This window comes from Belonocnema kinseyi, chromosome 7 (genome assembly GCF_010883055.1).
Source record: "Belonocnema kinseyi isolate 2016_QV_RU_SX_M_011 chromosome 7, B_treatae_v1, whole genome shotgun sequence".
NCBI classification, from domain to species: domain Eukaryota; kingdom Metazoa; phylum Arthropoda; class Insecta; order Hymenoptera; family Cynipidae; genus Belonocnema; species Belonocnema kinseyi.
In genome coordinates this window covers 118455229-118467303 of record NC_046663.1, presented here as the reverse complement: position 1 = coordinate 118467303, position 12075 = coordinate 118455229, and the positions used below count along the sequence as shown (strand labels likewise).

Genomic DNA, 12075 nt, shown 5'->3' with positions numbered 1-12075 from the left:
GAGAGAAACTGTTGATTTTCTCTGACCCACCTCTCCCTCCGCTCTAGACTTCTCTTAGCGTCAGATAGTATCCGTATTTTCTCAACAATATGCTGTCTGATGATCAGCAGCTTTGACTTGTTAAGTGTGTGATAACGGGTCCGGAGTTCGCGCGCGAACTTTCGAACCTTGGGGGTAAAATTCCTGCCAGATGTGATGTAGTCAATCACACACTGAATGCGGGACCCGTACTGTCTTGCCCAGCCTATCTTTATGGCAAGTTGATGCATTCGTCTTTTGGTCTTATGATCAGCCGTTGGTTTTGTTTTACGGTTCGCATCGGCCAAAGCTCTCGCCTCAGTATACACACAATAATTGATAGCCCAGAGGTCGGATTCTCCGGAAAAATGTCCACAAAGCTCGTCATCCATTTCAGCCAGATCTTTAGGCTTGAGAGAAACCTTGGTGTTGATGTTTCTCCGGGTCGTAAAGCATCGCTCCTCATCTATTGGATGCCTACCTGCGTTTGGTCTTAGTGTCGCCTTTCTTTCTCTGTTGCCGGCTTGTTCCAGCTGTGGTAGAGTAGGCGTTCCGCTTACATAGCCCCTTTTACGGAGTAGTTCAGCATGGTTTCGCAGACGTTGCTGCGAAAAAGGCGATAACTCCGCATGTTTCTCGCACCACAGAGCATGCAGCCGTGCCATGTAACCCCGTTCAGGGGCCACACTCGCATCGAAGCAATGTAGCAAGTCGTGATTCAGTCGCTACGTCCACCCAAAGGTTGCGAGATCCCCCCGGAAATATCCAACTGTCCCGGGACGGTTGGATATTTCCTCAGGTAAAATATTTTTCAAAAAAGTGAAGGTAATTTCTGAAGTAAATTTCAACGAGGAATTCAATAGTGACCTTCATTTTCACCTTCATTTTGACCTTGAAGTTGACCTTCATGGCTTTTTGAAGGCCAACTTATTTCTTTTAATGGAAACCCCCTTTTTTACATCTGCAATCGATAGAGCGGAAAATTCTGCGCTCAGATCGTACCCAAGTCATAGGTCAATTGTAACGTTCAAGGTCAGTTAGAAGTTATTTTGAAATTAACAAAGTTTTCCAAGAGGTCAGTGTAATTCCTGAAGTAACTTTCAACGAGAAAATCGATGGCAAACTTCATTTTGACCTTGAAGTTGACCTTCATGGCTTTTTGAAAGTCAACTTTGTTTCTTTTAATGGAAACCCCCCTTTTTTACATCTGCAATCGATAGAGGGGAAAATTCTACGCTCAGGTCGTACCGAAGTCAGATAGAGGTTATGTGAAATTAACAAAGTATTCCAAGAGGTCAGTGCAATTCCTGAAGTAAGTTTCAAGGAGAAATTCATTGGTGAGCTCTGTATTGATCTTGGTGATGATCTTCAAGGTTTTTCAGGGTTCTTTCCAAACAGTTTACGTTTACGTTTAGCATTATCCAGGAACAACGACGTGGACGCAGTAAATTCTGTTCCCTTTGGGATGCTTGATTAGCGTGAGTCCCATTGCCTCTAACGTTTCGGGGTGCTTGATTAGCATGATTCCCCTTGCTTCTCATGCTTCATGTGAAGATGTTCGAACTGAAAACCTTGAGCTTCTTGAAAAAAAGCTATGCGATTGTAAAAATGAGTTACAGCATCACGAATCATCTCCCTATCAATCAAAGTAGCCCGTTGCAGAATCCGTTTCTGCAATTCGTCTAAGCTTTGCGGTTGCGTTGAGTATACTTCGCTCTTTAAATAACCCCAAAGAACACAGACGAGAGGCGTCAGATCAGGAGATCTAGCCGGCCACTCGATTTCACCCCTTCTTCCAATCCACCTTTGAGGGAACTGAGTATCTAAATATGCTCAAACCTCCCTACAGTAATGAGCCGCTGCTCCATCTTGCTGGACCCAAATATTTTGAAAATTATCGCCTGTACTATCTTCTTCGACGTTGATGTTGGATAGTTGCGGCTTCTTGCAAAATTTAAATTTATTATTGTTTATCACTATCTTCTCTTAGATCAGTTCAAGAAAATTGCTGTTTTTTAAATGTTCAATTTTTCTTTGCCTTTTTAATTATGAAAAAGTAATGCATAAACCTCATGAAGAATCATATTCTAAACAACATCTTTCTTTTTTGTGCAATTCAAAACAAAACTTTCACAAATCATTTACAGACCTAATCCTCCCACCTACTCCTTATATTATATTCCATTATATGTTTCTGTCTCTTGTCTGAAATAGCTTGTTTGTTTCAATTTTTTTTTATAAAAAAGCCAAAAAAGTATTTGAAACAATTCAATATTATTTTTAAAATTATTATTTTTTTAGGTTTTCTTATTATTTTCTTTTTATAACAACAAAGTCAACGACTAACTAAATATTTAGGAAGAAAGAATAATTCTTAGCATTAGTCGATAAAAGGATAGTGTTATAAACAATAAACAATTCTTCAAATAAGACTGTTTCTTAACTTGCATTAACTATTACATGACTTAGTGAAAAGTGGACAAAAATGTAAGAGTTCAGAAAAAAAAACTTTCTACCATTATTGAAATTGAATATTATTAACAATTGTAATAAGTTCTTTAAAAGCAATTATTTTTGTTAACAATAATTAAGTATCACCTAAGTTTAATTGAAAATTTGACAAAAAGTGGAAAAGTTTTGAAAAAACCGCAACCATCTATCTCTATTTTAAGTGAAAATTTCGGAAAACAATGATAAATTGTTTAAACAATGTATGTAAGCATCTAAATTTTTTTTTATGAAGTTGTATTTCATATATATGAGCAAATATTTGTATAAAAATCCTAAAATAATCCTAATTAGGATCCAAAAATCGCAAAACTCATTTTTTCAGTTATAGAGTTTCTTCAGGACCCTATAAAACAGACTTATGGTAGTGACATGTTGCATATAATACTTTATTCGTATTCTATAGCGCATTGTAAAGAGAAATGTTGAGTTTGAATACGTCCAGCTGATGGTAAGTGTCTTTCTGTATTTTTTCTTGAGATAAAAATTCACAAAGCTGAAATGGCCACTTTTTCACTTTATTTGTTTATATATTGTTGCTCAGTGACAAAAATTTAAAAATCTCAAACCAAAATTCTCTTACAAATTTAATTCTAAGTAATTCTAAAAAAAACACTTTGAAAATCGTTTAAAAAATACGACCTGTGCGCAATTATGAAGAGTAAATTACTATTCTAGACAATAGGTGCTATCTTATTAACAAAACTCATGTAGGGCAGTGTAATTAATAAATATACTTGAAAGAATATGCAACTTACAAACGAAGAATCTTTGTGTGTTAAATTTTAAATAACTTAGTTCGGTAAACGGTGGTCATTACGGCATTTTATTAAAATTTCACATTCAATCATGTAAAATGAAATAGGCAAAGAGTGGGGGAAAAGGGAATTGAATAATGAAAACTTAAATTCGGGGGGGGGGGGGCTTGAGCTCCCAACCCAACCCCCTGGCTACGCCACTATAATAAAGATTACCTGACAGTTAGGTAAAATCAGATGTCGATTACCTACCAGTTAGGTAAAATGATTCGAACTGTTAGCTACAGTTTCAATCAAAGAAAAGAAAGTCTACCGATCAATATATGAATTCTACATCCCAGTCATGTAAAATTTCGTGCGTCAGCAAACAAAAATTCTTGCTACAACCAGATTCTGTGCAAGGTCATCATCCACTTACGGCGAACTTAAAACTTAGAATATCGAGAAAAAAATCTCTGCTAAAAATTTAAAGCACGAGTACGTCAGGGCCGTAAAAATCTGGTCCCCGTTCATCAAAATATCTTATTTTAACATTTTATTAATGAATCGGCTAATAAATTTAGAGGCAGTAAAAAAAATCATTAATTAACTTTTTTATTCCGAAATTTGTAACCCTAAAGCTCTAAATTATTTAATTTTCAATATTTTAAATTTGTGTAAAATCTATCAAATTAAATTAGGTTAGAATTTAAGAAACAAAATCAAACATGTAAGACTAATCTATATATTTGAATATTTTTTGAAGTCCTAAAATATTAACCGAATCTTAAAAATGTTATAGTTTGTACGGGGGACTTGGCTTTAAGCTTCAGCCCTGACAATGTTGACGTCCCTAGAGATTCTCATTTTAGCATACTGTTGTGTAATTCCTCTCATAATAAAAATAAAAATCTCTGAAAGATTCTGCACTCTATACTTTCTTTTAAGTGAATCGTTAATATCACACAAAAATAAACTTTATATCATTCATTTATTAAAAATTTACATTACTTTGCGTTATATTATGGTATATTATCGTATTAAATCCTAAAATAATTGTAAACTTTATCTAAATGCAGCAATGTCCTCCATTTACCGAACTAATTGTATAAATTTTAATGAACAAATTTTCTCCGTGCAACATTCGTTAATTTGTGTCAATAGTCCTAGAAAATAATCAGAGAGGGTCAAAATTAATAGTTACGAGTCATTCACAAAATACATAATACTTTTAGTGGAGGGAGGTCTGACGAAGTATCATTCTCCATTATAAGACCAATAGAAAAAGTAGCGCACAGGGGGGAGGGGGTCAGAAGGTCCTGAAAAATGTATCACGTATTTTGTGAATTGTTCATTATTGGGTGAAAAATTATTCCCTAAATATTACTTGAGAAGTCACTAAACTTGAATTTACATGGAGTAAGTAACGAGTACTTCTTTTTTTTCCATTTTTGCGAAAACAAGTCAATATAATACATTTTTAATATTCTTATTGTATCTTGAAACCAGTGAAAGGCACCCAAGAGAAGGAAGTTTTCAAGGAAAAATACATTTTTTGCAATTTTTTTACATATATTTTGCAAAAAAAAAACTAAAATTATACGCTTAAATTCATTATATTTTGAATAAAAAATTTACATACCATAAAGGTGCAAATTAAAATGTATAAAAAAGCAATTAATATTTTTTTTCTATTTATGTATATTGCTGTTGCATAAAATTTTAGTGGCAAGGAAACAATTTAAAATCCTTGTTAAAGATATTTCTTTAAAATATTTTTTCTGGTGCCTAGCTTATACAATTTTCATCTTATATATTATATGTTTTTAATCATTTGTATGCGAAAGGTTTAACAATTTTTTCAATCTTCACGAAAAACATTATAAAATTTTCCTTTCACCTCTGCAAAGTTAAAGAATATGTAGCTACATAGCCAAAAATGCACCTTAAACTATACGTTTAGAACTTTCTTTTTATCCGATAAAATTGTTTTCTTCTAGGTTTTCTTTAAACGAGAAGATGCTCTTGTCTGCATGAAAAATTAAGTCAATTTTAAAAAGTTCAGATGGCAAATAAATGCTAATTGCGCCTTTAATCTCTTCACTTAAATTTTAAGTATCTATAAAGCAATTAGGTATAAGTTATTCAGTATAAGAGAAAGTGAACTATATATGGATTTAAATATTGATAAACTGAAAAAAAAATTTAGTTGGGACAACTGTTTGGTTATTAAGATATGGCACTGCTATTTCATTAGTTAATAATGCTATTTTATTAGTTGTCACACAAATTTCATTAGTTGCAGTGACTGTTAATGAGCACCAATAACTGAGAAAATGAAGGTTCTAACTAATAAAATAGCAGTACCATATCCTAAAAAATTATGGTTGGCAAACTATAGTTATTGCAAACTATTCGTATATAGAAGATGTCAACGCAGAAATGGGACTATTCACTAGATTTCTATAGTACATATCCGTACACTGTATTGTTAGTAGAGCAAGTCATCGAAATCGCAAGGACGCTTAATGAAATGTCATTAACTTTTCTAATATACTATGCAATCAGTCGTAAATGTATGCAGTAAAAAAAGGACCAATTTTGTTGCAGAGCATTTTGCTCCAACGATCATTTGACTCTCGAGATCATAATGATCTGTCCATTCGGATCAATTAGATCTTATTTTTTGTTTCATTTTTCAGAATAAACAAAATGACCGCCAGTTCTTGGTGCTGGTGTCATAACGACATTACCTAAAAATGGTATCTAACTGCACGCAAGTTGCAACTATACACTTAACATGTGATATTTTCTAATATTAGATTTTTTCTTAATTTTTCAAGCACACTGCACCATCAGAAACCATAAAAAGCTTGTGTATGAGCTAAAGTACTCTAAGAACGTCAGCCATATTGGTTTTACTTCATACATGATCCCCAATCAGATCATTATGATCTCAAAACTCGATCATTCACTCTGGCCGATTAAAATGCTCTTGAATTCTGTATCATTTTTGTTGCATATCAAAATGATATTGATTTCGGTATCATTTTGAACTTTTTTTTTACTGTGTAAACTCTCAATGAGTAATCAATGAAAATCCTTAAGGGCATGTGACACAGCCAAATACCTGTATTATCGACCTCACTTTATCAGCTCACTGAATATTTTTTTGAACCTAAGAACTTTTTTTGTAAATAAAATATCGAGCTGAAACTTTGGAAAATGTATTAGAGTACAATAAAGTACGTTTAGGTACTGCACTTTGGTAGGAACTTCACTGAATATTATTTGATCTTTTTTCTGAACCTCGACATTTTTTGAACGTTTGAACTTTTTTTATACGTAAAATATCGGTCTCAAACTTTGAAAAATGCAAGAGCTGAAAGAAAACTACGTTTAAGTACAAAGCTTAACAATAAAATATGTACAGAAAAAATTTCAACTATCAATTCCATCAGCATCAGTCGGTAACGTTGTACACGAAAATACGAACCCTCTAGAGCCTCGTCTAGTGGCCGCCAAAGTTCGTATTTCCATGTACAACGTTACCGGCTGATTCTGATGGAATTGATAGTTGAAATATATTTTTTTTACTTCTTTTATTATTAAGATGTGTACTTAAACGTAGTTTTCTTTCGGCTCTTGCATTTCTCAAAGTTCGAGACCGATATTTTATGTATAAAAAAAGTTCGAACGTTAAAAAAATGTCGATGTTCAGAAAAAAGATAAAATAATTTTCAGTGAAGTTCCTACCAAAATGCAGTACCTAAACGTCCTTTATTGTACTCTAATACGTTTTCCAAAGTTTCAACTCGATATTTTATTTACAAAAAAAGTTCTTAGGTTAAAAAAAAACATTCAGTGAACTGAAAAAGTGAGGTCGATAATATAGGTATTTAGCTGTGTCACATGCCCTTAAGGATTTAATTTAGTTACACACTTTTGTATACTTATTCAAATTTGAAGAGAGCAACACTTAAAATTAATCCTAAATTATAAAATGGACATTGAAAGTCGGTTTTATAGCAGCTTTTTTTTAACAGAATATTTTTTCATTAAACTTTAGATCAAATAAAAATACTGCGGAATATTTTCTTAATTTGAATCAGTGAAAAAATTCCAGTTAAATTACCAGACGTATTCTTTTACAATTTTAATCAATAATATTGCTTAATAAAATTAAAATGGTATAAATGGCATAAATCTTTTAAAACTGTAAACTTTCAATTTGAAATTTTAATATTTTTACATTAAAAATGTAAAAAATTTAATCATTTTGAATATTTAAATATCATAAATTTGGACACCTTTACAGGATTATTAAAACATAATTTCCAGTTACTTTATAAATTTGAATCAATTTCAGTTAACTGAGAAATCAATAACTAGTCACTAAAATTACATTCACAGTTCACATGTGGTAGTGATGTTCAAAATGATTTCGGGTTTTAAAAAATTTGGCACACCTCGGACGGGTATTCAAAATTACTTTACGGACTAAGAGTAAAGTGTAACTGATTAAAATGATTTTACATTTAAACATATTCTGCATACTATGTAAATTATTATTTATATAATTCTAAAAACAATTTAATTTGTTTCACAATGCTATACATTGCTATACGTAACATTTCCAAGGCAGATTCATCTATAGTGTTTAATAATAAATGATCTTGAAAGTCCTGTTACAGCAAAGACTATTTTTCCAAGTAAATTGTTATACTTTAAAGTTAAAGGTACATTTAACAGTTAATGGCTATTAATTTGCCTTAACCTTATTTTTTATTTTGTACCAGACATTGAAGATGCTATACTAAGAAAAGTTAAATGTCCCACATGTTGTCATGAACGATTTCTTTAAGTGTAGAGTAGAAACTTAAGAATATATTAAATTTACGTCTTAAAAATAAAGAAATTGCCTATAAAAAATTGCAGTTCTACATAAAATAGAAATTAATTTCTCTTGCAATATTTTAACTTTATTAGCTAGAAGGAATCAATGTTTTTACAAATTAAAAAGATAATTCTTTAAATAGCTCAATTTCTAATTGTTTGACTTTTTTGAATACGCAAAAATTTAATTATAGTCTAAAATGTAGATCCTCATTTTGGTAGGATTATTATAAACCAAAACTTAAATTCTCCAATTAATAATCCTTTCCCTAGATACTCACGCAGAGATCATTTCATAACTTTATTCGGGACAACATTGTCCCACGTAGGAGCGGGTATCACTTAGGATCGTGTAGGGGGTGCGATACACAAGAAGCCATGATTTCAACCTTCGTGCATTATTCGCAATTTCTTGCCATTTAGAATTGAGAAGGTACCCGGGAAAAGAATCTGATCTCTCTTCGTGTTGATAAAATATAAAGTGAAACGAGGACTGCCAATTAAAAAACAAAATCTGATGATTTACAAACAACAAGACGTAAACTGATGATGCAAATTCGAAAAAACTTTTGACCCAGCTACACCTATCCCTTAAACACTAGAGCCATTTAACCATTCCAATTACGCGAATTGCGGCTCTAGATGACCTTTCTTATATTAAAAACTCCAGGGTCTAATTCCATTTTCATGCTAGCTTTTTGGCGTGACACAATTTACAAAAGAGTTTTCCCTTTCCATTATTAAGATATAAATCCAAGTAATTCTGATAAAATTTTAGACGGTAAAATTTTCACTATGATTGGTAAGTAGTCTTGAATTTTGAAATATTAAATACCCTTTATTTATAATAATATTAATATCCAATACACTTGTTAAATCACCATTGGAAAAAAATTGATGATAATTTTTTGGATACTCAGGTTTCTTTATACTTGTTCGGCTTTGTGATGTAGTATTTTCGCTAGTTTATAAAAAAAGACCCTCCCTTGGGATTATCTGGTTACTATGCAAGGTAGATTTCCAAGTGTTGTGCCCTGGGGCTATGTATAGTCAAGTGTGATTGTACTCACCGGGGATGGCTAGGCAGTTTGGTTAAAATTCTTGATGATTGAGATGATTCCGGCAGTGAAGGATGTGGTATTGGCAGCATGAGGAACCGTACCTGGGACCGCGGCAGAGGGATAGGTGACAGGAACAGACTCAGAGTCTCGGGACATTATCATGAGGTTGATCCCCTGTCAGAACACTGGGTGTTGGGTTGATCACAGAACTCGCGAGGCACCACAGAGATTGACATTGGAAATCGTCGTCGAGTACACAGTCGCGCGACACGATGACGACCACGACCCCGACGACGGCGAAGAACAAGCACCGGATTGTTGCACACGCAGTCTGCGATGGTCAAATCGAACCTAAAGGCGGTGGTCTCTCTCTCTCTCTCTTAGTTTTTAGCCCCTCTACCTTAACCGCTCTTTTCACCTTCTCTCTTCAACCTCTAGAGCCAGGGTGTGCTTTTCCCTGTCTCAACGGGTCGAGACTTAACTCGTATAGGATAGGAGACGCCCCAGCACGGGTAACCAGTTCGACGTATCGCAAGCAAACTTACCCCGCTTGGGTCGAGTCGCGCAGTGCCGTATTAGTGAGATCCACCTAGATTCCCTTGGAATGACCTCGGGTCGGGGTCGTGAATCCGTTCCGTAGGAAGCTCGTCACCATCGCGAGAATTGAGATCGATTGATAGTCCAAAATGTTTTCGGTAGTTTGCGAATCTTGAGACTCAAGAAGGGGGTTACGGACATATAAAAGTCTCCGTGTGGGTTAGGGTAAGGCGCGGAATCTCGTGCTTAGTCGCGGGTACCGGGAACCCTATGGTGTGACCTGAAGCCGACAGGCACACCGCAGCAAGGCGAGAGGCTAAGGAAACCCTTGAAATCAATAGCCAGCCGCTACTGCCACCACCACTCTGATCCCCCTCTCTCTCCCACACTCTAATTCATTTCTATTTTCTTCTCTCTCACTCTAGATTCACTCGCTATTACCCCCTTTCACCCACTCTCATCCCCTTCAATTCCCTTTTCTACCCCTAGGGTAATGTGGCTGCATCCCTACATAGCAGTAGAGCGTGCCACGAGATAGGCGCACTTGTGCATACACGCACCCTTCACACAGTGACCTGCGCGCGCATCTCCCGATCGCTGATCCCTTGATGAGAGGAAGAGAGATGCACCTGGAGCGCGCAGGATATTGAGGAGCACTAGGCCTGGCTGTGTTCAGATTCCCTGTCATAATAGGAACAGTTACAACCCAATAGGGGTCTATCTGTTTCTATAGGGTTCAGTCGGTGGTTTTAAAATCAGATTTTTTTAGATCTGTAGAAAAGATCAAAGGTTTTTAATTATTATTCTATCCTTTCGAATCCTGCTCTTCCGGGACTTTACAATCTATCTATCTGCTCAATCTATCAATTAGTTTATTAAGCGAAGCGGTTGTAGCTGCCGAGGAAACGCAGAGAACGGAGAGAGTCAAGTAGCAAAATAAGACTCACGCCGGTTGTTTTTGACGTCTCGGTAGTCAAATCATACAGTAAAATTTTAATGTTAATTAGTAATAATTTAAGGGTGTGTAAAATACTTGACACTCGAAGGTTTGCGACCAAGCAATTTGTGTCTGATTCGGTTATAGTTTTAACAAAAGCTCAAAAGTTTTCAGATCTTCAAACAGGATCCATCCAATCTCATTCCTATCCAGGCTGTCACATAACCAAATATTTTCGACGGAATTACACATAAAGTAATCATAAAAGTTCGTCTTTCTTCCTTTACGTTTGTTTGGCATGTAAAATTCACTATATACTAGTAAGTTTGTCTACAAGATTTGATTGCGTTACAATCTCGCATGTACCCTAAAAAAAATTTCAGACTCTTATCCTGGAAGTAAAAGTATTTAATCGGATAGAAAACAGCTGATTTGAACGGATAGACATTTTGCATCCGATTTAATTGGCATTTTGCGTCCATATCAATAACTCTGTATCCGTCATTATATCTTGAAATTGTAATGCGCTTGAAAATCCGTTTCTATCCGTAGAACGGCCTCCAGTTATCCGATTGAATACGTCTGAAAAAATCATTCTTTAAATAATATTATTTTACTTAATTGATATTTGTTTATGCAGACAATTATAGACCTCTGCACACATAACTACGATACATATAGCACGCTTCTAACATCATATTAAGATTCGAAAACGTTGCACCGAATTCGAACCTACGTGAGCTTACTGACCTTAACACATCTTAATTCCTGTGAGAACTAAGCCTCTTGCCTATCCTAAATTTGGATTAGTGTGCCAAAATTGTTAATCTCTATTTTTGTATATGGTCATTAATAAATAATGACATAAAAATAATTTTGCGAGGATTAGCGTAGCAAATCGGCCATATTCCCAATGACACCTAGTTATTACATTGAGTAATCCAATAATATTTAATAATGGTTAACAACAATTTAAGTAACAAAATAATGCAATATTTTGATATTTTTCGGCATATAAACTATACTGTTTTAGTACAATCACCTTCAAACAACTAATATTTCAACTTTGTTACAACACTCGGTTAACGAGTGTCGTAAATTCTAATTTTTGCCTGCAATAATATGATTATGGCACCAAAAGGCAGCTTAATTTAATTTTCCGCGTAATTGTAATTTTATTTTAAAAGATGGTCCCTAGATATGTGAATTCATCAAATAAAATATGCACCAAAAAAATGTGTAGAATAACCACAAATGCCCCTCTGGAGGTCATCCATAGCGTCAGGGTGATTTTGAAAATTTTAGATCCTGGTCTTTCCCCTTCATAAGGCTTTATCTATATTAAATGTAACTAACATCAAAATAGGTGATAGATTTCGCA

The 12075-nt window shown here is 34.3% G+C and overlaps 1 protein-coding gene across 1 annotated transcript in view; it reads right to left on the bottom strand.

Annotated features, from left to right (window-relative positions):
- Positions 1-9582, bottom strand: part of LOC117177406 (glucose transporter type 1) — a 583769-nt gene extending 574187 nt beyond the window's left edge. The window contains exon 1 of the mRNA XM_033368061.1: positions 9230-9582. The gene's annotated coding sequence lies outside the window, so the exon portion shown is untranslated. The remainder of the gene's footprint in view (positions 1-9229) is intronic.
- Between the last annotated feature and the right edge of the window lie 2493 nt (positions 9583-12075).